The 25,511-nt window shown below is 43.3% G+C and overlaps 1 protein-coding gene across 1 annotated transcript in view; it reads right to left on the bottom strand.

Annotated features, from left to right (window-relative positions):
- LOC136055817 (dehydrogenase/reductase SDR family member 7-like) overlaps window positions 1-25,511 on the bottom strand; it is a 173,176-nt gene that overhangs the window by 82,668 nt on the left and 64,997 nt on the right. The window lies entirely within an intron of this gene.

Here is a 25,511-nt window from a genome sequence, read left to right as displayed (position 1 = left end):
CACAGACCCAGGCAGTACTACAGCACTGGGACTGTGTGTGCATCTCTGATAGAGATCTGCCTATGACTCAGTGCAAAGTCAAGGGGAAGTCTGATTTTAGAGCATCCACTGCTCTTACCCCAGCGATAAAGGAGAGCAGTGGGTTAAAAACATTCCCCTGTCTCATTTTTCCATTCCTCCAGCATTAGAAAATACAGATTCCCTGATCAGTTGTTTGCATATGCTGTGATTCTATTAAGAAGGAACGGGGCATTTTTTAATGCTTATAGTTACGTATTTATATATTTTTCTATGTAGCTGTTTACTAGTACTTCAGTGCCTTTTTTTTCAGTCTTAGTTGTCCTGGATGCATGTTCAAATGTGTCATTTCCTCCCAGGGATTATAATTTTTACATTGCGGGTATAGAAGTCCCAGGAGAATAAGATTTTTCAGGCAAAATATCCTGGGTACAATATCTGCTTTCATAAAGCCCTGGGCACGCTGTTAGCCATTTCCTAATCTTATCCGTGCTTTTTTTGTGTGCTATTGGAGAACGACTTCTGGTGGCAAAGTCCTTGTACAGAAAAAAATGAATATTTTGACCAATAGTCTGAAATCACACATTCTTTTATTGAAAACAGTTAATTAGGAACTGAGCTCTGAAGTTAATTTCACCAAGGTCACACACTGTTCTATTGGGTTCAGTGACCCTGTCTTAAGTAATCACGGCATTAACATACAAGGTTATAGCTTTCTTTTCAGTTGATGACATAATCTCTTTAATTGGTGTCAGGAGGCCTGCTTGTGAAAGAACCATGGAAAACACCTATAGACTATAATTTTACTTTCCCCATTCACGGAGCAAATGAAACAAGCCTTAAGAATGTACTAGAGGCTCATTACATCTCCTGGCCTGTCAACACAAAGCCCCTCCACTGCAGCCAAAGCATTAGGAATGATCAATTCTGTTTACTTCTAACTTCAGCCCGTGAACTATTAACCTTTTCAGCAAAACTGGTGAATAGTAAATGTCAGATAATCCTCTCTGAGAAAGTTAAGAGGGTGGATAATACATTTTAATTGATTAAAACTTTCAGGAACAGAAGTTTAAAATATCAACGAGAGAATCCCTCGCAGTGCCTATTTTCAGTGGGACCCGATCCAACCATTCTGTGCTGACCCCATTGTCTGCTTCAATTTAGCCTTTCCAAGAGAAAGCTTTCCCAAAAATTGCAACTGAAAATTAATATCCTGCCTAGCAGAAATTCTGCTTTTCGAACACAAGGTCCCTTCCGCAGCCACTGTGCACCAGCTCACAGGAAAGGAGCTGCAAAGGTTTAGGTGTGGCCAGGACTCTTACAGGTTGTTACTTAAGGTAAATGTAAAACAGCTGTCCCTGTCAAACATATTTACAAAGCTTCAAAATGGGTGTGGATACTTTCATGTGTTCTCTTCCTTCTATAGTACTAGGAATTACTTTTATCCTAAATATTTGGCTACCTTTTCCTTTTTTTTTTTTTTTTTTTTGAGCAATCTGGACTCCCACATTTTCCATGATTGATCTAACTCCTTCACAGAGGATTTTCTTTGTAACACCTATGAAATCTGTCAGCACTCTCTGACTGACAGAGGTGCTTAAGTTCTACCATAAACACCACCACACTCTTTCTGGAGATAGCAAGATGCATTTCACCTCTAACGAAATTATTCACATCTGATCTTTTTTTTTCCCCATTGCACTCCTCTAAACCTGCTACTATTTCACATTTTTAGCATCTCTTCAGAGTTTTCACATAACCTACATTTAGGTTATGTGTATAGAGAAACTATTTCTCTATACATTTGTTGTATTCAAAAAACATGTCGATGAGGCACTGAGGGCCACGGTCAGTGGGCATGGTGGGGGGTGAGCTGAGGTTGGGCTTGGGGATCTTGGAGGTCTTCTTCAACCTTAATTATTCTATAATTCTACTACTACATATTATTGCCAGGTTGTCCTCAGCCTCAGGAAGCTACTCCTTCTGTTCACATTTGTCGGCTGAAATTATCTTTGCAATTTTTTCCAATTTTTATCTCCTGGCAAAAAAGCAAATAAAGATGTTACTTAAAAATAGTAAGAAAAGTATTCAAAATGAATTGAATGTTTTCAATGGAACAATCATTTTTTAAGAGAGGAACTTTTAAATAGGTAATATTACTCATCTCTTACTAGTGAAGTTATTCCACTTTTGTTACCTGAAGAAACAGGTTCTCATGATGTTCCCTACACGTGTCCTGGGGCTCACTGGGACCAGCTCTCTCTGCAGTCATAGTTCAAGGTGCTGACTAGTCTTATTTCATAAGGGACTCCAGATCATTTCTGGGTTTACCGTTGGTTTAACTTGAGTGGCACACTGGTGGAGTCAGCCATCAATGTTGATGTTAATAGAAAAATGAATCGGTTAATGCTGTTTCCTGCCTGTCTGGATGTTGTCCCTCTGCTTCCTTAGGTGCTGTACAAAGACAACAAATGAACCATTTCCATCCCAACTCTTGGTCATATCAGCTCTTGGTCAGGCACTGGAGCAGGCTGCCCAGCGAAGGGGTTGAGTCATTGTCCCAGGAGGTGTTCAAGAAAGGTTTAGATGTTGTACTAAGGGACATAGTTTAGTGGAAAATATTGATGGCATGTGGATGGTTGAACTTGATGACCTTGGAGGTCTTTTCCAATCTTGGTGATTCTGTGATTCTATGACTACAGCTTGGGTAAAAGCTCCAAGCCTGCAGAGGGCTTGTTTTGTTCTGAATTTGCTGTGGGCACTGAGGTGCGAGGGTTGGGGCTGTAATTTGTCTCCCAAATCCTTTTCTCCACTTGTTTCTATCTTGTTAAGTGGGTGTGGTGGGGATGGGTTGATGGTTGGATGAGGTGATCTTACTGGTCATTTCCAACCTTAATGATTGTGTGACTCTATTCTGAGGAAGAGACCAGTCAGTGTTTATAACACTGGCCAAGACCCCTGCTGTCACCAGCTCTCCTGGTGGTGGCAGCAGTGACACTGTTTGGGATACACTCACCCAGAGTTCTGCCCTGGACTGGAGTGGTGTTTGCTGGGTCGGGAATTAGGTATTCTCTTTGTCCTTCGTATTTAGATAACCGTTATCTCAAAGCACGATGCTGACTTCACGTGGGTGCACAGATTGCTTAGAGTTGACTGCATGGACATGAAGAAAACAGCTCTTCTTCTCAGACAACAGTACCTGTTTGTCCCAGCATTTGTAAAACAAATTCCGTCCCCCACTCCTCATTTTGCCTTGAGAAGTAAGGCAGCTTCCTTCTGATGCAGAAACGCACCACAATTTTCCTATTTGTCTTTTCTTTTTTCAAACTTGTTTAAGTCCCTGGGAGCTAGTCTTGGCCATTTAGTTACAAAATGTGTGCGTGCGTGTGTGTGTTGCCAGTGAGTGAAAAGAAGGGAAAAAACCCACAGGTTCGAGTTTGTACAATGTTTGCCCCTTTTCCCAGCAGGGATGGGTTTTGAGAGCCAGGAGACAAAAAGCATGGCCTCAACAAGCTGAATTTAAAAAAGAACATCATTTTCATTATGTAGTCAATCTCAATTACAAGCAAATGTTTTCTCTGTTGAGACTTTTCTCTTTTCAGAGCATTATGCAAGCCTCTTTTGTGGGTTGAGAGAAAGGATCAGTGGTCAATAGGGAGCAGAGTGTTGTGTACAGTGGATTTTTGTATCCTTTAGTCTACTACATAATGCGTTTTGTCAGGAGAACAGCCCAACATCCTGAGCAGATTTGCTGAATTAAAGAGCACAGCAGGGATAGGAAACTTGTTGCTAGGTGACTGACAACTGCTGCATGTCAGTATCTCTGTGCCGGAGGTTACTCTTTCCTTTTCTTCCACTCCTCAGTCTTGCCTTTTAATCTGCATCTATAATTAACTCTCTTAATACTGCGGATCCATTTGTTTCCCTTTCACCGTGCTTCGGATGGCTCTATTGCCATTATTTCATTTCGAATGGAGGGAAAACTATTTAATTTTTGTGCTTGGCTTGGCGTGGGGAAGTTGGGGATTTATGCGGTGCGATGTCTCATGTCTGCACTGCCATGAGATGGCTCTTAAAAGACATTTCAGAAGATATGGTCTTTGCTCATCTCAATGCTCAGTGAAACATCTCTGTGTTTACCATTCCCTCTAAAGCCTGTTTGTTTCAGTTCAACTTCATTGAAACGCGGTTGTTTTTAACTGTTTAGGCTTGGTGACCTTCCAAGCTCTTACACTTGTGTATTCTGCAAAATAGATTTTCTTTGTATGAGGCTCTTTCTTAAATGACTGGAAACCCAGGGCTGCATCTGGCCTAGATTTGTAGTGGCAGAAGTCAATTAAGCGACAGTGTTCTTCCCCCTCGTTTTGCAGTTATTTGTTGTGCACAGACCAAACCGTGAAGCTTGGCATTGTCCTGAGGATGGACCTGCACTGCAGAATCGCATCGCTGGTTTGCTTCCATCCGTCTCTCTGGAAAAGTGTTTAATTTCAGTTTTCATTCATAGAATCACAGAACTGCTTAGGAGTGAAGGGACCTTAAAGGTCATCACATTCCAGCCCCCTGCATGCCAAGAGTTATGCGCAGGAATATGACCGTGGCCCTTCGCTTGTTGCTTTTTATTAGAAAATGACAGGAAATTACACATCAACTTTTATTCCGTGTGCTCTTTAAAATGACACTTTCTTCTGCACTGTATGTGTGTGTCCTGTGGGAAAGCTGAATTCAGAAGTTTGAAGCAGCAGTGAAAGCTCTTATTTTTTCTTGGGAGTTTGTAACAAAGCTACAGTCTTGGAAAAGCACCTACCTGAGACAGTGCTTGTATGGAAAATTAGATGGAAACGTAAGAAGAATATCCAAACAGATGTGAACAGTGCTGCTGGTGGAAATAGGCAGCAGTTGTTGCTTCTAAGGGACTATCACCTGTTCAGCCCAAAAAACTGCTGAACTTGGGGAACTTCCAGAACAAAAAAATCCCCAAGCTAAGTAGCATGCTTTTGCTCATAATTGTGCTGTGTTGTCTTTCTTCTTCCAAAGAACGAAACCCTGCCTGGAGGAACACAACCTCGAACTGGAGGAGGAGGAGAGGAAAGTTTGCAAGCTCGTGTGTTTAGAGCAGCACACGCAGTAATACATAGAGCCAGGAGGGGGCAAGCACCGAATAGACACGGGCATGGAGGTGTGCTGCTATCTGGGTACGGAAAACTCTTCAGGGGATGATCCAGAAGCATAGGAATCAATACATGGCCAACTCAGAAGAGTTGAGTCCAAGGCTTTCCAACCCAAACAAATGTTTCCATGTTATTTCTGCTCTTATCAGCTTCTTGGGAGCCAGAAAAAGAGATAAAGGCCTCATTTTACAGCAGTTCAGAAGCCAGTGGTGGTCGTGAAGGAAGCAGTTTTGTGTTATGCTTTTCTGCTTTGAGAATAGAATTTGCTCTTTAGGCTTCATACAAGTCTCATGAGTGGGGGGACAAGTATATAGGTCTGGCACAGCTGTGGGTGTCCTATCCCTGGAGGTGCCCGAGGGCAGGTTGGATGATGCCCTAGGCAGCCTAATCTCATGGCTCAGCCTAACCAATGACAGAGCAGTTGCAACTAGATGATCTTTAGGGTTCCTTCCAACCCAAGGTATTCTACAGTTCTATTCTATGGTCTGGAGCAGGCTGGGATGAGATATAGGGTCTAAAGGGTAGTGTTTATTAGTCATTTTGTAGTCATTACATCCTTGTAATTGTGTGTTGTGGAGACATGGTTTTGTTGCATTGATTTCAGCATGACCTAATTTATTCACAGAGGTATTTCACCCACATTTGTGCTGATTTTGACAAAGTAGAGCAACGTTACTCCTTTCGTGTGATGCTATGGATTGAGTTCCACTCTTTGTATGGGGGTAAATAATCTCCTTGAAGCCACCTGGAATAGGTGAGTTGCATTGCCTCTGCTACTTGGAGGACTGACTAGGCTTTCAAACATTAATTTGAGTTGTACTTTTCATAGTTGTTGATTGACACTGCAAACTTGATGATTCATTTGTATGCTGTCAGTGACAGAGTCAAGCCCACGGCAGTCTCCCATCCTCAGGCTCATGCTGAGTACACAGGAGCATGTTCTTGTCTTTCTCTCCCTGACCCATGAGGGTGATGGATGCACTAATATTGAGGAAAAGCAGGAAAAGGGGAAACTTCCAGAAAAGTAGCTAAAACTTTGTCATTTTCTGGAGTGCAAGCTCTAACTCCAGAGAAAGCCACAGCTGAGTCATGGAGACCATTGATGCTTTCCTTCTCTAAGTGCCTTGGTCCCTCATCCAACACTGATCACTCTCTGGACTCAAGTTCTATACCACATGGGGCTGTTTTCCCAGATGTTACACATAAAACCTATGATCCTACTGATTGTACCTGTGTTGTCTTTGCAGAAGACATGGGATGGATGGGGCAAGGAGATCATGAGAGAAATGGGAAATGCCTTTCAAGGCCAAATCCTCAGGAGAGAAACTCGCTGTGCAGTGCCTTGCCATGAAGCATGGATATGTGAAGCAGGGCAGCAAGACTCTGAGGTGACACCTATCTGCCTGTCACCCTCCTCTGAGAAGGAAAGAGCCAGTCCCCTTCTCCAGTTAGGGAAACCAATTCCCTACTCATAGCCCTATCTTTCCTTTCCTACCTTTCCACGCTAAGGGTCACTTGTCCTGTGACAAATGACACAGATCCTGCAAAGGGTCTGTGTCCTCATTTGTGCAGCACAGAAAACAGATTGTTTATTATTGCTACGGATTTGTTTTGTTATCTGGAAGAGGTTGTGGAATACCTTTACACCTCCACAAAACATCCAAGATTAAAGGTTAAATTCTGCGTGAGGAGCACCTGAATTACAGAAAATGTGCAGGCGCCTGCTCAGGCTTTGGGCAGATTCTCAGGGATTGCTTTGCTAGGTAAGACATAGGAAACACTGCTTATAAAAGAGCTCTTAGACTGCTTATTCATGGAATCATAGAGTCATAGAATGGCTTAGTCTGGAATGATCATTTATTTTTACTATGAGACCATGACCTTGCCACATATGTGTGCAGGGTGTTCCCTTGCCAAAGTTTCTGTTCTAAATAGAGATGGTGTGAGCAAGGAAGACCCCACAAACCTAAAGACAAGGTGACAGCAAGAGGTGATGGCCATTGTTTGGGAAGGAGTTCAGTGAGGATTAGCAAATGGGAAAAAAGAGGGAGCCAGAGGGCCAGAGAAAGGCAAAGGGAGCAGTGTGAAATCTCCGGGCTGGAACAGCAGCCCCTCAGCATGGGGGCATCCTGGGCAGGACTGCCCATCCCCTCCTTGGTGCAGGTTTTTTCCATAGCAAGGGGAAGAAACCTAGACTTAGACCTGGAAATGTGACATTACAGAACATGTTTCAGATCCCAAACTACCCTTGACCCACTAAAAGGGGAAGGAGCTCCGCATCTCAGGGATTCTTTCCTGACTCGTCTTGATCTCTCTTATTAATAAATGTATGGATTCTAAGATGACTTGGCCAGACTGTGTTCGTGTCTAAATTTAGCAGTCAATTTGGTTTATTGCTTCAGGGCTGCACTGAAGAAAAACCAACAGAAAAGCATCTCTATATTTTTTTTTATCACTGCAGTTGAAAGCGCATTTGTGTGAAAATGGATCTGAGCTCAGAAATAAAGGGATTTAATTATTTATTAAGCCCACGCTGAGGACAGACTTTAAAAAAAAAATCACATTGCACAACGTCTCTCCCACACAGTCACTCATTTGTCCTTTGTCTGCTTGTCTGTGTGTTGCACAAGCTCTGCCAAGGATATTCCCTGGGCACAAATGCTGCTGCAGGAGGAAGCGGATGCCCCAACCTATCAAAGGCAAAGAGATCCTCTTGGTGACCACTTGGCCAACAGCACCACTGACACCATAGCTGCTTTGCAGCACGTTCGTGTCATTTCAGAAGCCTATGGTGCATCTCTTATATTTTAATCTGCTCCCAGAAGCTGCCCAGGTGTGGGCCTGGGCAACATAATCTAGCTGTCCCTGTTTTGAGCAGGTTGGACCCAGTGACCTCCAGACGTCCCTTCCAGCTTCAACCATTCTGTCATTCTGTGCTTCAGCTGAGAAATAAAATTAAATCCTTTCAGTGAAATCAATATAACCAAGCAAAACTTCTCTGGAACCATCTGCTGCCTCGTTAGAACACAAAGAAAGACAGTTCCCCAAATTACTCACTCAATGGAAAATGAGCAGCAGGTTTTATAACAGAATTTTGTCTTATGGGAAACCAATCAGAACAGCTTTTGTATCTGAACTTGGTTGCTGGCTATGTGTCTCATAATCTCTTACCAAGGCTTCAGCAACTGTGAAAGAGCCTGCTGTCTCATTCTGTTGAAGAAAAAACACAGAATTGGGTTAAAATCTCTCTTTGTCCCTGTTATCAGTCATTTGTACAGTTGTTGGTTCAGGTTCTATTTTAACTCATTTTCAAGGCTCAGGCCTGTTGGAGTGGCGAAAACCCTTGCTGTGCCTTCACTACAGTCCCCAGTCCCACTATTTTTTGCCCCATTACGATGAGATTCACTGCCCCGACAGAACAGGAGCATCAACAGAGCCACATAGCACTGCTGCCCAGAGAGCTGTGGGTGCCCCATCCCTGGAGGTGCCCAAGGCCGTGGATGGGGCCCTGTGCAGCCTGGGGGGCACCCAGCCCATGGCAGGGGGTGGAACCAAATGATCTTTAAAATCCCCTGCAACCTACACCATTGAAATGCTCCCCACAGTGCTCTGTTGTTTTGCCGGGTGAGATTTCAGTGAACATTCTGTTGAGCCCGGGCTTTTCTTCCTCTTTATTTCAGAAGAAATTAACAGTGACCAAAATATGGAAAAACGAGCAATGCTGAAATTTTCAGTCTCTTTCTTTTTTCTTTTCTTTTTTTTCCTGTTTTCTTTTTTTTCTTTTCTTTTCTTTTCTTTTCTTTTCTTTTCTTTTCTTTTCTTTTCTTTTCTTTTCTTTTCTTTTCTTTTCTTTTCTTTCTTTTCTTTTCTTTTCTTTTCTTTTCTTTCTTTTCTTTTCTTTTCTTTCCTTTCCTTTCCTTTCCTTTCCTTTCCTTTCCTTTCCTTTCCTTTCCTTTCCTTTCCTTCCTTTCCTTTCCTCCTTTCCTTTCCTTTCCTTTGCCTTTCCTTTCCTTTCCTTTCCTTTCTTTCCTTTCCTTTCCTTTCCTTTCCTTTCCTTTCCTTTCCTGTTCCTTTCCTTTCCTTTCCTTTTCCTTTCCTTTCCTTTCCTTTCCTTTCCTTTCTTTCCTTTCCTTTCCTTTCCTTTCCTTTCCTTATCCTTTCTCCTTTTCCTTTCCCTTTCCTTCCTTTCCTTTCCTTTCCTTTCCTTTCCTTCTTTTTTCCGTTTTTCCTTTGTTTTCTTTTTCTGTTTGAAAACAAAATTCTTCAGAAATGTAACCAAACTTGTTTTTATTTGCTGGAGCAGCGAGTTCTGATGCCATGAAATCAGTTTGTGACACTTTAATGTAATTAGACAACATTAGTGTCAGATAAGATTCATTAAGGGGCCTTGATTTTTCATGGCTGTTCAAAATCGATTTTTTGCACTGGAAATCTATGTGGAATTAAGTATATATTATATATTAGAAATTCACCTTTCTGCTAAAATGCTCAACTAATTGATGTAAGTACATTAATGAGAGCAACACACTAATAGGATTATATCAAATATTCTCCCTGCATCAGTCAGAGTGCCAGCAGCAATGGTCATTAATTACTGCCTTATGGTAATCCTTGGCAGCTTCTGCAGGACTTGGATTGTCCCTCTTGAGAAGATCTTTCTGCTTTGTTATTTTTCCCAAATATGGGGCTTTGCTGCTGTTTAAACCAATGCAATCCAACTTGTCACAAAGTCAAGCTGCAGTTTAAAGGTACCCAGAGAATCACACCTAAAATGCAGGATGCTTTTTAGATCAGAGCCTAACTATTCACTTGGAAGGCATTTTGGTGGCCAGACTAGATGCTCCTAGTGGTCTTTTCCGACCATAACGGATCTATGATTTGCAAGAGCAGGTAACATGAGGGTTTGGTTTGTACTAGGAATAAATTTTTATCAAAATAAAATCCCACTTTTCCATGTCCAAGCTGAAAATGTTGGGCTAGAGATTTCAGCAGAATTACTTCTCGTTTATCCTAACACCTTTGTATCCCTTGCTTTGAACCACATTACACTAAAATTAATTGTTAAAACAACCGAGTTTTTGTAACAGGCTAAAGGTGATAAAATAGTTGGGGTGTTTTTGAACTGACCGGGGTTGGTGATGTTGCAGAGAACATTTGATCTTAAACCACTTAAGGGTTTAATGATCACAGGTTCTTTACGTAGAATCCAGCTTTTGTTTGTCATCTCAGTCCATCCCAATTTCATCCCAAATACTTAATGTAAAACAAAGCACAAGAAACTGTATGTCCTTTTCCAAAACCACTCATCTGCTCTGGACAGCCAGCCTATATATAGAGAAAATTCTCCTACTTATAAACCAGTTCACTGCAGTTAGATGTAATCCACATTTGGAAGCCTTAGGGAAAGAAATCCATTAACTCCAGGCTGGATCAGGCTCTGTCTGGGCAGACACATTTCCAGCTGCAGACAGAGTTTGACCAGCAACTTCCCTATCAAGTCTGAGTCTGAATTGGCAATCTTCTATGAGCTCAGGATTTTGGTGTCAGTGAATATGAATCTCTGCAAGATACCTTTGCAAGCATGAGCAAGCAGCTTGCAGGTTGGGTATTAGGAACAATTTATTCTCAGTATGAGTGGTGATGCAGCGGCACAGCTGTCCAGGCCATGGTGGGATCAGCATCCCTGGAGGTGCTGAAGAACTGTGGAGCTGTGGCACTGAGGGACGTGGGCAGTGGGCACGGTGGGGGTGGGTTGGGGTTGGGCTCGGGGATCTTGGAGGTCTTTTCCAACCTGAATGATTCTGTGACTCTATGATTATTTTCAAACAAAGAGGAATCAGAGGACAGAGTACAGAGCCTATTGGCAGCATACATCAAGTCCCTCCCAAGAGGGGGAAAGAATACATAAGAACACCAAAAAGAGATGGGAAATTAAGTGAAATGTTCATGATTCAAGAATTTTGAAACAGCTTGTTCATCCTAGTGCACAAACCAAATGAATGAAGGCAGGATAGAATGCAATGCAGTGCTGCAGCAGTGGTGTGGGTGCAGCGGGGCAGCCTCAGCTGTGATGGCTCTCAGACTTCTCCCCATGGTGTGGGGGATGAACGCTGGGATCAGGAGCTGAAAGACACACTGTGATCCCCTCCAACCCAAACTGAATGAAGAGGTGGGATAATTTCCATAACAAACTAATAGATAGGGATGGGACAAGATAGATGGGACCTATCCATAGGGTTCACTGTTGGGTATATCTTCCCAGAATTTCTTTTACATAAGCAACTCAGGCTTTTTATCTTGCTGAGCCTCAAACGTGAACTTTTCAGTAAATATCAGCAATGGTATGAATTCACACAACTCTGCTCACTGGAATTGAGTGGGCAAGAGGTAGCTGCCCACCTGTGGCCTGCAAGTCCCCCAGTAACCATGCAAGTGGAAAGCATTAAGGAAAGTCAGCCTTTTGTCATAGGCTAAAAGGCATCGGTGCTTATTCCTACCGTAAGAAGAGAAATTAGACATTTATCATCAAAACAAGATGCAGTAGGATGGAAATCTCTTTTTTTACAGTAGCCACTGGGATAGATGGGCTGAGAAAGCACGGCACAAGCAGCAGTGCTGAAGCTGATATCCAGCGAGGCTGATGAGCAGAGGAGGAGCGACAATTCCTGTAGTCATGTGCAGTCATGTAGTCAAATGGATGGAGCCACCAGGAGTTGTGTTTATTTAAGGTCATGGAAGAAAAGGTTCTTCAGAAAGTACTGAGAGTAGGTGAGGGGCTGACTTTGTGCAGTGCCTTGGGAAGGTGATGAGTAGTGGCAGCAGGGGAAATGCCAAGAGGTTTGCACGAAGCAGATACTGCAGTTGGTACATAGGGCACGGAGGGTGTGCAGGGGGAAGCAGGCAAAGTGGGGAGAGCTGAAAGAAATGCAGGGCACAGATGCAAGGACGAGGAGTTTAAACAAGATGCAGCAGAGGAAGGGGGAGTCGGCGAGTGATTGACAAAGGCTGGATTGATCTTGGCAAAAGCAGAGATGGATTTCAACAGCCATGTTCTGCCTGGGTGGTAGGGAGGGCAAAGAAAAGGAAGTTTGATTAAATTATGAATAAGCAAATAATTACCCTGGATTTTTTGCAGTGCAGTCTGGAGGGCAGAAACGGAGCTCTTGTCATTCTTCTAACACAAATGCTTTGCTTGGTTCCTGGAAAGAGCTCTGACATTTTAGTTAGCTTTGCTTTCATTTGTATTGAATTTTTCTTCCTCAATCACATGCGTGATAAATGTTTTCATTTCATCCCGGCTCAGAAATGCTCCAGACTGACTCACACTCTGGTCTTCCACTGACGCAAACCCACTTCAGTTGGGATAACTTCAGTTATCCCAAATTTTCTGTGGATGTAATGCAAGAAGCATCAAGCTCTTTATTTGGATCAGGAAGGCTGACTGCCTCTTAATAGAAGCATAATGAAACCATCAAGAGTTTTCATTCAATTAGACTTCTTTTCCCTCTGGCAAATGATTGTAACACATTTATAGCGTAATGGGCAATTGCTTTATACTCCTTGTCTGTTGACATCTTATTAAGTCTACATTTTCTGTCCCTAACAAAGAGATCAGATATAATTGTTAGGAACTACAGGGAAGACTTAGGAACTACCAGAATGCATTTAAGTGGCATGAATATGTATCTGTTAGTGAGCTGCATGATATGCGATGGCAGATTTCTCCACTCCTTTCTGCTCTGGGTAAATCTCCATTACATATTCTTTTGTTTCTTCATACATTATCTTTTCCTCTGATGTCAAAGAATGATCTTTGTGCTGAATGGATGTGGATAATACAATGAATTCTGTATTTGTGAATATGAGTTCGAGAGATGCAGCAAAAGCTGCTGAGGTAATTTTTGCCCCTGGAGGCTTTGCAGATATGTGCGTTGTTGTTTTTTACTCCTACAGCAGGATGCAGGGCAGGCAGGGCAGGAGCAAGAATGGATGGAGCTGAGTACGTTGTGGAGTGCAATGGATCGTTCTAACAAAGCTGATGCCTTCTTTGTTTCCAGCCTGGTCAGGCTGAATGGGGCTCTGAGCACCTGATGGAGCTCTGGGTGTCCTTGTTCATTGCAGGGAGTTGGGCCAGATGGCCTTTAAGGTTCCCTTCCAACTCAAACAGCTCTGTGATTCTATGATTCCTTGGGTTCATGGCATTTCTTGTCCAGCCTCTGAAGAACGTGACGCTTCCTATGGTGCTCAACCACCCTAGGATATCCTGGTTTTAGGCAACAGGCAGATGCATGCAGCATGAATAGCATTCATGGGATCCATGCCACATGTCTTTGAGAGCAGAATACAGCCTTTGGGTGGTGCTGCTTAGCAAGCTCTCACAAAAGGATTTAACCACGAGACAATGACTGAGGCAAACAGTGTGGATGTGCCTGAGCTTTTGTTACTGCTATGGCTCTTCAGCGAGGGCAGCAGACACCGCTCTGCTGTTCCAGCTCATTGTGCTAGAGCTTCTGGTAACTGCAGTTGTTGCTTTCTCTTTACTGCCAGATTAAAGGGCAACCAATGGGACGTACAAATACCTCTTCCACCTCCTTGCTTTTATGGTCTGTTAATTAATTATCCTCTGTGATTATATATCCGTGGATAACAGGATAATGAATCATCTACATTGAGAATGACCTTCAAGATCATTAAGTGCAACCATCAGCCTGACCTACCAAGAACACCACCACATCCTGATGCAGTTGCCTGGGAATCCTGAACACAAGCCAGTAATTCCTCCTACTGTGGGATTTCTGATGCTGCTGATGAAATCAGCATCCATCTACAAGTCCAGAAGCCAGAAGAATTCTTACCCAACCACCCATGTCCTCACTATTTACTTCCTACACCACCTGGAGCTTGAGATGAGCAAGAGCATGCAACAGTGAGCTGACTTATGTTGGTGCTTCTTCTTTCGTGTAATGGTGATTTATCACACGGTCAAAGTTAAATCCATGACAGACTTGGCTTAAGAAGTAATCTGTGGCATTGATCAGATGCACACGTGCTATTATTTTTGCTTTTACCCACAGTATGGGGGTAAAGTCTTCCCAGTGTCATCCAAGTTTGTGTAGAAACACACTAAAGGTATTGATTTAGCATACTGGAGGTGCTGGATTTGCTACTGATATCAGAGATTGTGTGACACAGAGGCCAGAAACAATGACACACGGGGACTGGTGCGTGCTGTGCTGTCACTCCCTGGGCCTCTATCACCAGGATTGTGCAGTGGTGAAATCAGGAACCTTCCTCATGTCTTCATCCCCATCTTAGTGAAGTTGTGAACCTTTCTCAAGTCTTCGTGCCCATCTCTCTACAAATTCCTCTGAAGAATAAGAATGCAAACATGCATGTTTCTGCCTACCGTTCAGTCTTGTCTCCTCATCCCATGGATTCAGGCATTACTTTTCTCACACTCCACCTAAATTATCCACTTCACTCCCATTTGTCACATATTTCTTTTATAAGGCAATTTTCTAAATCAGATACCTGCATGTATTCTGTTTTCTGAGTAAATATGTATTCCATTATACTTCAATTATTGTTTAATAGCACCTCGGACAGGATGTTTGGAGGCAGTCTGAATTTTGATTCAAAATGTCAGGTCTTTTCTGAATAGCTCCTTCAACTGGAGACCTTTCCCATCAGCTCTTTCATAAAGAGAAAGGAGACAAATGGGAAGAGGAGCTGACTGAGGAAAGAAAGAGATATTCCTTCCCTTGACCTAGAAGCCCAGCAGAACTCTTTTTCAATGCAGTGTATTATGTAGTGGTTTTCACTATTATGCATATATTTTGCAACTGTCGCTCACTAGTCTGCAAAGGGAATGAGGTGGTGAAAGATGGAATTCAAGGGAGGAAAGAAACACAGATGTTTTGTCTCTGCTTTTATACTGCAAAGACTGTACTGGAATATACACAAGAATTTATCTCCATTGTAACTTGGGATGCTGTAGCTTTTAGTACCTTTGGCATCTCTCTATTAATATACTTCCTGGTGACATTTCTGAACAAAAAGACCACTTCAAAGTGCTGTCAGGACCAATTAAAAAGCAGCTGTAATTACAAGCAGAGACTAAAAGATTCACCGCAGTGCAATGGGGAAGGTAGGGCCTGTCAGAGAACATAGACCAGCCCAGTCCTCGTCCCCCGGCTTGAAAGCATGTACTGAGGAAGATGTCCATGAGCTCTGTTTTGAGCATCTTCTAAGGCACTCGAAATGTTGGCATTATGGTTCCTCTTCACTATTTCCAGCACTGCACGTATCACAGCAGCCGAACATTTTGGTGATGCAGTGGCACAGCTGCCCAGGGAGCGGTGGGGTCACTGTATCTGGAGGTGTTCAATAACCCCAGAGATGTGGCACTGAGGGATGTGGTCAGTGGGCACGGTGGGGGTTGGAGGTCTTAGAGGTCTTTTCCCACCTTTGTGGTTCTATGATTCTATTTCTGTGAAAGCTCCCAACAACAGAATAAACCAAGTACTTGCCAGGTGCTCGCTATGGATTCACTCTCCATTCTTGCAATGCTCAGCCACCTAGTGAAAAATAAAAGCCTCCAGGTGAGCCTCCATCACAAGCCTCCTATGTCCAGCGGCTCATACTGACCTCATTCCTTCAGGGCCATGTTTTGTTTATATTACAATGGAAGCCCTGCTCATTTTAGTCTCTTTTAAAGGCTTTTAGAAGCAAGGTGTGTGGCTCAAGTTAATTCTCTTCTTGGCTCTGCAGTAATCCCAGTAAATGAGAATCACTTCCTAAGTTATCTACCATCACTGACAAAAACTGAGTGGACACTGAAGTGGCTGAGAAGCCTGTAACGCCTTGCTATCATTTGGTAGTTGCAGCATTTGGAGCATAAATGACCTTTTGGACAAAAAAAAAAAAAAAAAGGGCTACATTTATTTATCTTCATCAGAGTGATTATTGATTGGCTTATGGCAAAGCTGGTGACAAACCATATGGGGCTGCCTGTTGTACGACTGGATTAGGGCTTGCATCTAACTGCACTCCAGCTCTAGCTCCAGGATCAATAGAAGATGACGAAGAATGATTAGCCTTGTAGCTTCACTGGATGTTGTAACCCTTCAGCCATGCGGTAATTAGAAAAAAATAACCATTATCACTAAAACGCCATTCCTCAGTTTCCTAAACCAGAAGAATGTTTAACAAACATCAATTGCAGAGTCTTGTTTCGTTCAACATTCTGTTCTGCCTCTGCTTCCCAGAAGATGCACATTTGTAAAGGGTTTGGTCATTTGTCTATAAAGTTTATCAAAGAATTAGATCAGATTTCTTAAAGGGTGGAGAATAATGGATCTTCCCCACCAAATACGAATTCTCAAAGGCATGCTGAAGCTCCTCCTACATTTGTTCAGGAATACATCGCGTCCCCGTTCTTCTGCTTTTAGGACACAGCTGAATGTGGAAAAAATAGATTTTAATATGGCAGAGCCCCCTGCCTCCTAATATATGAGACGGCTTGGGTTACTAATCCTATTAGGAGGAGCAGATGCTGATTGTCCCGTTAATCAAAGCAAGTCATTAGGCATTAATTACACTTAGTAACAGAATAATTGCTTGGTTTACCTAAACTGTGCTGGGAATGTTTTTTCTTCTTTCTTAGCAGGATAAGCTTATTTAAATGACGTCATGTGCACACTCATGGAACATCATGAAGGTGGCTCTGCTTTGTTTAGTGCACGTAGAGGGGAGCTGAGCTATGAAGCAGTGCTGGCGTGTCGATGTACGCATCTACAGAAGGATCTGTTGGCAGAGGTTCTGGCAGAGGCTGTTGGGCACAGGGATGAATACTGCAGATAACAGCTTTGTCCTGCAAGGCCTCGGCCACGCCACAGTCCGACTGAGCAACCAAAGGTGCAATGTCCCCGCTGAAACCAAGTCCAGTTCTCAGCTTTCTTTTCTAACTGTTCAGTCTAATAGAAGACACTGCTTCTTCTCACAGACCTCCTGCTGCATAAAGGCAACAACGATGGTGTCGTAATTTTGATCCACTGGAATCAAAAGGGATCCACAGGAAAACGTCTGACTGTCCCTGAGAGACACCCGAGGGCGTAATGAAACAAACGCATTCAGCTTGGCCATTGCTCTTAATAAAACAGGGCTGGCCCAGCAGTGGTGACACCGCATTTATGACTGTTTTTATTAGAAAATGATTTAATTGCATCAGCACACAAGAATGCTAATGGCTTTCCATTCATCCAGCAGCTCATTGAGAGCCTGCACTGGTACCAGGCTTCCCTCTATCCACACTGCTTCGGGAAGGAAGAAGTTGACACTGAAGTGAGCAACACGAGGGAACACATCGCCGTTAGTTTGTGCACATGAGCCAGTGCTTGCACATTTTCCTCCTACAGAGCTAATTCTTGCTGCTTGTGAACGCTTCTGCAGCCGAAGTGTATGAGTGGCACTTACACCATGCAGCGAGGGTGGGCAGGAGCTGGAAAGCAGCTCGCCCTTGCTTCCCAAGGCTTTGAGAAATATTAGCAAACAACACAACCTGATTTGGGTTATTATAGATTTATTTTACCATATAGAATCACAGAATCACCGAGGCTGGAAAAGACCTCCAAGATCATCCAGTCCAACCGTCCGCCTATCACCAATAGCTCTCCCTAAGCCATGTCCTCAGAAGAGAGGAAATTTACTACAGGAAAAATAAGACCATGTCGCAGGCCACTCACCTGGCCAAATGCTGTTGCTGCTATGCCTTGATGACTTGCACACACACTGCAGGGCAAGGATATCAGGAGCCACGCTGGGTGCCAGGCTGCACACTGCTGTGCCCTGTGCAGCCGTGCCACGGAGCTCCCCTGCTCCTCCCCAACCTAGATCTGGGAGCTTGGGGCATGCAGACTGATTCACACTACATTCAGCCCTACACACAGTCCAGGGATAAGAAGGAATTAACACATTGTATCTGTGGCACGAATTGTCAGTGCTTCTTCGATATCAAAGATTTTATCGAGGCTCCCATGGCTCCACGACTTGCTGCTGGCCTCTCTTCCCCTCACCAGATTTGCCCCTTGCTCGTCATTCTCAGCTGATGTACACTGGAAAGGACATCCAGCACTTTGAAAGCTGCTGTTTTTCAGGTTTTATAAATTTCTCCCAGCTGAAGTTCTCGACGACAACTGTGCTCAGAGCGTGGCTTGTCAGGAGCACTGATGTAGTGGAAATGTCCCAGTTCAAGCGCGGCGAGCGATGCCTTCCTGAGACATCCTAACAAAACCCAGCCTGGGAGAGGAGCTAGGATTCATTTCCTACAACCGTCGTTTCCAAATGCTGGGTATTTCTTCTAAGGATTTTCCCCCTCTGCAAATGCTATTTAACAAGCAGAGGAAAACATTATTTGGTTTATATTTTCCTTATAATGAACCCTGCAGGCTCGATGGTGCAGTGAGCGGCACTGGGATCCTGAACAGCCTTAACCCCACTGAGGGCAGAGGAAACCAACGTGCTCAGCACTCTGCAGTTCTGATCCAGCCCACCTCTGTCTGCTCAGCCTTCCTGAACTGTAAAACATGTAAAGCCTGGACTCTCACTGCTCAGCCCTAAGTGAAGCTGTGCCCCCTGGGTACTCCTGTAATACCAATAACTGCTATGCAAGTCTCCCAGCTATAAATGCAAATGAATTCACACCCTTGCTTTCGCTGATGAAGGGACAATAGGAAGGACTGCTCTCAAATCAATCTTTTGAGACAGAACAGCAGCAAAGTGCATCCAGCTCTCACACGCAATAAATAAGGTCAGCCTGTTCTTTCATTTAGGAGTAGCTGTTTGCAAACAACTAAGTTTATCCCGATATTACACAGCTCCTGGAATCTGCACCACATCATCAGAATGACACAGCAGCCATTACTGCCTTCTTTGGCCAGCACCAGAGTCCCATACCTCATGCCTCCACATATCTGAATTGGAAATACAGCACAACACAGTTGTACATCTTGATATTCATGATCAGTCAGAGTGAAGAGTTAATCGTGTGACTTCAGTGTTTGATCTCTGCCTTTCTCCCTCCCTTTAAATCATGGCACATTAATTAAACTGCTCATATTACAGCTCCCAGCGATAGAACTTTCTAACTGAGGGCAAGTGCTGCAGCTTGAGGCATCGTTCAGGGTTACCTCCACGTTACAGAACAGTGGTGCTGGTCACCGTACTGTCATACCTGAAAAGCACACATGTTCAAATAAGAGCACTGCTCCAATACCTTCTTCCGTGCAGGGATTTGTATATATACAAGCATTTCCCAAACCCAACCAACTTTCAAGAGCCACGTTCAGCATTTCTATCATCTTTATTACTGCAGCTGCTTGATGCAACTTAAAAACATGCAGGATTTTGCCACATGTAAGTGAGTGATAAACAATGCTGTGGAGTTAACATTATAGAATCGGATCCATTTGCTGCTCCTAATTCCATTTTCTAATTTACAAAGGCAATATCTAAGCAGTGACCATCAACTGTCAGTCTTGATATGACGCTAATAACAGATAACTTAACTATTTCTGAAGCTCTGAAAGAAATCACCAACCCAGCAGCACTGCCTTGTCAAAAACATCACCATAACTGACAGAGTAAGCCACAAAGGACAGAAAACAGAAATCCAAATCATTACTTTACTTTATGCCAATACTTGCAAATGATGGCAGCACTCTGCCCAGCCTCTGACAATCTACTTTATTCCAATCGTGTCAGCTCGGATAAGGCTCAGCAAAGGGAGCTGAAATGCATACACTGTGCACCCGAGCATCTTTCCTTCTTCTTTTTGTGATGTAAAACACTGTGCTAAAATACTGACACACAGTACGTGGGTGAGCTGTGCCTGACACGTGAAGGGTGCAGTGCTGCTGCCAGCTTCACACTGCTCTCAGTGTTGCACTGACGTGCTGGGAAAGACAACAACATCTTGCTTTTGCTTTGTAACTCGGAGACGCTCAAGGTGATGCTGGAGTGATTTTGGCAATACATGTGTTCTGGTTTCTATGCATCTTCCTCTCTGTGATTCCACAGATGTCCCATTGCTAAATGTCCTATTGCTAATCACCACCAATATCTCAGGACTATCTAAAAGAGCAACCTGAACAATTAACCTCTTAGGTGCATCCAATTACTGACTTTCTTAACGATTCTTCAGGAAGTCACAAGCAGCAGTTGTTCTGGTACACCTTCTTACCACCTGAAGCACCAGGTGCTCAGCAGACCTCAATCTCTCCACACCGTATTTATTTCTGTTTGGCAAACCAGACCCACAAGCTGATGCAGTGACAATGGCAACCCCCAAACCCCGCAGCGTGAAGCCCCTTCCATAGCTCCCAGGTCTGTGGAGTTCAGCTACAGGAGAAAAATCTCCTCAGCCATTTTTGCACCTTTTGTGCCTGTGCTAGCAAAAAGCTGTCTATTTTTTAATCCTGTAAGAGCACAACCCAAGGTTAAGTGGAAGTTTATGTGAAGTAATACCTACTTCTCAGAACCAGCTTCTTTGAAGTGCTCCGGATGGATGGATGGATGGAAGGAAGGAAGGAAGGATGGAAGGATGGAAGGATGGATGGATGGATGGAAGGATGGCCAGTTGGGTTTAAAAGCACCTGTGAAATTCAGCACCGGCTTTCCACACACTCTATGATTTACATTTTTTTTATCAAAACACTACTCCTCCTTGGCCTCTGATGATGATTCACAAGTATTGTTTCAAGATGGGGAAAAAATTCTAAGCACCACTCTTGTAACAGAACGACAGCAGTGTCTAGCAGTGGGCTTAGCAACGAGAACTGGTGGCCGTGGCCTCGGTGTGACACCTCACCCCTAAGATCACACCAGCACTACGTTGGCATCTTTTTGAGAACCTCTTCCAACTACAATGGAGAAACAGACATGATAACTCCCTCAGTATGTGCAGCAGTGAGAAACACGGCGCGTCAGAAGCATCCAGGATGAGGTTCCCAAGGCAAAAATTATTGAAAAGTATGTATTTTATCAGGTGACGTTTGTCAGACCACGTGGGATGATGCGGAACTGGGGCGCACACCGGTCCTATGGAGGTAATGAAGGCTTCCAGGACCCAGCACCTCCCTGAGAAGCAACGTTTCCATACCATTTGTAGGTAATGGTTAAGAAATATTTTTAAGAACTTCTGATAGCCATGGCCTCGGGACACAAGCCCTTTTCATCTGTAGCAGTGAGCAACATCGCCGAGCACAGTACTGTGCACTTTGTAAAAGCAGCCAAACGTGCCTCAAGAGAAGGAAGGAAACAGCAAGAACCCGCACTTAGCCAACGGCAGTCCTGCTCCAAGAGTCTGGAACAGAGATGGAACTGAGGCTCAGCACAGACTGCCAGCTGCCACGCTGCCCACCAGCTGCAGCAGCTGGTTCCCTACCAGCAACAACTTTGTGCTTAACCCTGCAGTTCTTTCCCAGATATTCCCCAGCCCAGTTCTCAGAGGGCTACGGAATAAGACGTAGTATGAAATAATTCTGTGTCTGCTTTGTGAATCATGGTGTGCAATGGAAAATTAAGTCGATGCTATTAGAACATTTGACCTTGTTTCCCCCAAAGGAATCTTGGCAATCAATACATTTGCCTTCCACGTGTATTTAAACATTCTCTTAAGACCGAAATATCCACCTATTGGTGCCTTCTTTTGCATCCTTTTGGCAGTATCTGTTATCTGAACGAAATCTAATATAGACAACATATTATTGTGGAACACGAAGAAAAAAATCTGGAACATAGCAAAGTAAGGGGAAAACTTACCTCTTCAAAGGTGACATGTTGCAAGTGCTAAAAAGAGCATCATCTTCACATCAAATCAAGCAAGGTGCAGGATTCAAGAAACAGCATGCCAAGAGGCAACTTCTCAGCAAGATGTTAGCGTCGGAACACAAAGTGATGTGTCTGGAAGCAGAACTGCTGAGCTGCAAACAACCTGGGTGTGAGTCAGAGAACATTAGGACAGCGCCTGTCCACCAAGGATACAGACTTGATTGCATGTGACTTGTGTCAACTCCGGAGACATCAAGAGCAGAACATAAAAGCAAGGCAACAGATACATTCCTAAATGAGCCATTCAGCCTCTAAGGCAATGAATCTGGCAACAACTCAAGTTCCAAGAGAAAAAAGTCAACATTCCAGGTTCACATTCCCTGGTTATATATCCTTCATTTCTTTGGTTGGTTGGTTGGTTGTTTTTTCAGGAAAAAGGTCACTGGAACATCCTAGTTTAAATCATTAAAAGACACAATCATCTCCTTTTAGACTTGCTCACAACTTTGAAAGCAGAATCCAATTGCCTGTTCAGGCTCATTAGTGTCTTTGGATACTAATGACCCACTCAGTTGCAGTAAATGAAAAACTAATCCTTGTTTTATGGCACTGACCGAGAAGGATTAGCCAACTCTTGCTACCCACACAATCAGCCTCGCACGGGGAGATTACTGCCATCTAATACTGTAAGTCCACACATTCCAATCTGTTACAGTAAGTAGCACTTAAAGCTTATTTCCTTGAAATGCTTAAGCATATTAATGCTATCGTATCAGATTGTTTTCTTACAGTGCTATGATTCTTCTACCACTGCCTCTAAGTTTGCATCATACCTAGTGATGCCTCTTGACATCCAACATTGTCTTCATTGTGTTTAGTCTTGAAATAATAAGTAAAATAGAATATTCTTCTTTAAAATAGGGCCCAAATGTGGCAGACGAGCATTGAAAGGATTTCAGTGGAGTTCGGGGCAGTGACTCTATAGAAGGCTGCAACTTGGACAGTAAAGAGTTGCAACCAGTTTTAATTAATTGCTTGACGTTTAGGTTGTATTTTATGCACCCTACAGTGAGTCTTAAGAGGTAGCTAAACATGGAGCTGCTATTTACATTTAATATCCTCTGCTCAAAAAGACAGGTGGTCTTTCAGTTTTGTACCACATGTATCAGTGCCATTTTTCCAGCTCAGCATTCTGTTTGATATATTACTCATAAAATGAGTGGACAGCTCTAGAAGATAAGTCTACAGTGTGATGTTGTGCACTTCTTTTCCTCTCAGCATATTCACACAATAGTTTTCTTGAACATGGGAATGAATCAATTCCTCAATTACACATCCCATTCACCCTTGAACACTGAACAGCTTCTATCTGACATAAAACACATTTTTATCACCTTAAGAATTACATACAACAGTACAGTGAAACTTGTCCTGAAGAACACTATGCCACACATACATACTGATAGACTCAGAATGAAGTCACAGTGAATGAATAAACTGCTAACTGTTGAGTGAAAACAGTTTGATGAATGTCAGATTTTCTCTCAAAGATGTTGTGTGAGGCCATAGAACAGTATTACATGACAATGAACACTACATCCCACAGCTGCTGGAAGTCATTCCAGGCAGGCTTTACTTCATAGTTTCTAAGTTTTTTTTTTGCCTGAAATCTGTCCAGCTTTCCTTATCTGTTAGCTAAACACTCCATTCTGTTTATAAGCACATTTTACATTTCAGCCTCAGTGAAACTAACAGGAAAATAGTAGATGGTGCTTTGTGTTATTACCATTAGGATAATGGCATCTCGCTTTAGGGATTACTTCTCTGTGAAAATAAAAATGAAAATTGAGGCATCACTGACTTCTTTCTGGCAGCAGAAGGCAAGAGCGTAAATTGTGCTCTTCAGTGTTTAAAACTGTACTTGAAATTTCAAAATCTGATTTTGACAGCATTATCTATTTAAGCAGCACTGACCGACAGCTGTAGAATCATGGAATCCTTTGTGCTGGAAGGAACCCTTAAAGCCATCCAGTCCAACTCCCTTGCAACAAACTGGGACGCCTACAGCTCAATCAGGAGCTCAGATCAGGTCTTTCTCGTGCCAGGTGGGACACTAGCTTTTATGAGGAATTTTCAAGTGAAACAGTTTTCTGACAAAAATGTCATTACAAACTTTGATGAAACGGTAGAAACAAACATTTGGTTCTGATTAAAGTACAGGATTCAAATTCAAATCCCTGCTCTGCTTTTTTAAGAGGGTGAGTTTTTTTACATCATTATTGTCTTAGTACTCAGTTATGAACCCAAACCCTATTTTAGAAGGTGCCGTACAAAGGCAGAACGGGACAATCCCCACTTCCAAGAGTTCACAGTACAAGCACACGGTATGACCACGGTACGGCTCTGGAGACAGCTGCACTGCCTCTAAGAGACTGCAGCCCCCAGCTGCCATTGCTGTCCCACTGCTGGAGCCTACTGGTCCCTGGACTTGTGTGCTGAGCTGCACTTGTGTGCACTGTACCTGTTTCTCATCTACTGGAGTCCAGAGCCAGCTAATTTAGCTTCCCACACTTCCAGCAGTGACACACATCAAACCAACCAACTCTGCCTTGAGGAACAAGGAACAGGCACACGAGTCCTTCAACTTTACCTGCAGGACAGGGACAGTAACACCAAATAACAATTGCTAATGAACAAAAAGCGCTTTGTTCTCAAATCACCCCTTCTACGTTGACAAGAGGATCTCTGACCACATCTTTTGACAAGAGGTGGATGCAATCAGGTGTTCACAGAGAGGACAGAGATAACAAAATCAGGCAGAATGTGAGTCTCGACAATCCAGCAATACAACCACTATTTACTTGATGGGGCATAATACCAAGGAATTATTTTCAGGCAAAAGTTGGCAGACAACAATGAAAAACCCCAGTGCACATTTTAAAGCCATTAATACTTGTGAATCTCTGAGAAGTATCCCAGTTGCCTTTTATGAAGTAGTTTGCTCTTTCTTATTGCTCTTTCTGGATTAACCAGCTTCTCCAATTTCTGTAAGTAATCATCCAGCAAGATGTAGAAGCGTGTTTTCTCCCACTCCAGCCAGCAGCCTTGCCTACTGCACTATAATTCCAGGGACAGGGATGACAGGAGAGCAAGGTTGAGTTATGGAATAACTGAGCTAAAGAAAACTGCACCTTTCATCTTCCTATATGATCTCAGAAGATTCTCTGCCAGTAGCATACCCTAAACCACTATCCCAGAAACAGACAGGCTCTCCAACTCTCTCTGTTAAAATGGTGCTAAGCCTTTGGCAGATAAGTAGTGGCACAGATGACTGAGCTCTTCATCACTTAGGGTTTTTCAAGTAAGTAGAAGGAAGGGGAACTCTATTCCACTTTGGACTTCATAATTAGAGTTTACTGGCATACTGCACAGATTATGATGGTAGGATGCTTTTTGTCAGCCTGGTTCACCTAGTTCAGGTGTCCTTCTAACTAGCTT

Source organism: Cyrtonyx montezumae, unplaced genomic scaffold, assembly GCF_038088225.1.
Source record: "Cyrtonyx montezumae isolate F1298 unplaced genomic scaffold, pur_monq_1.0 scaffold_10, whole genome shotgun sequence".
In the NCBI taxonomy this organism is placed as follows: domain Eukaryota; kingdom Metazoa; phylum Chordata; class Aves; order Galliformes; family Odontophoridae; genus Cyrtonyx; species Cyrtonyx montezumae.
Note: the sequence above shows the minus strand (reverse complement) of the source record. Positions and strands in the feature narration are given on the sequence as shown.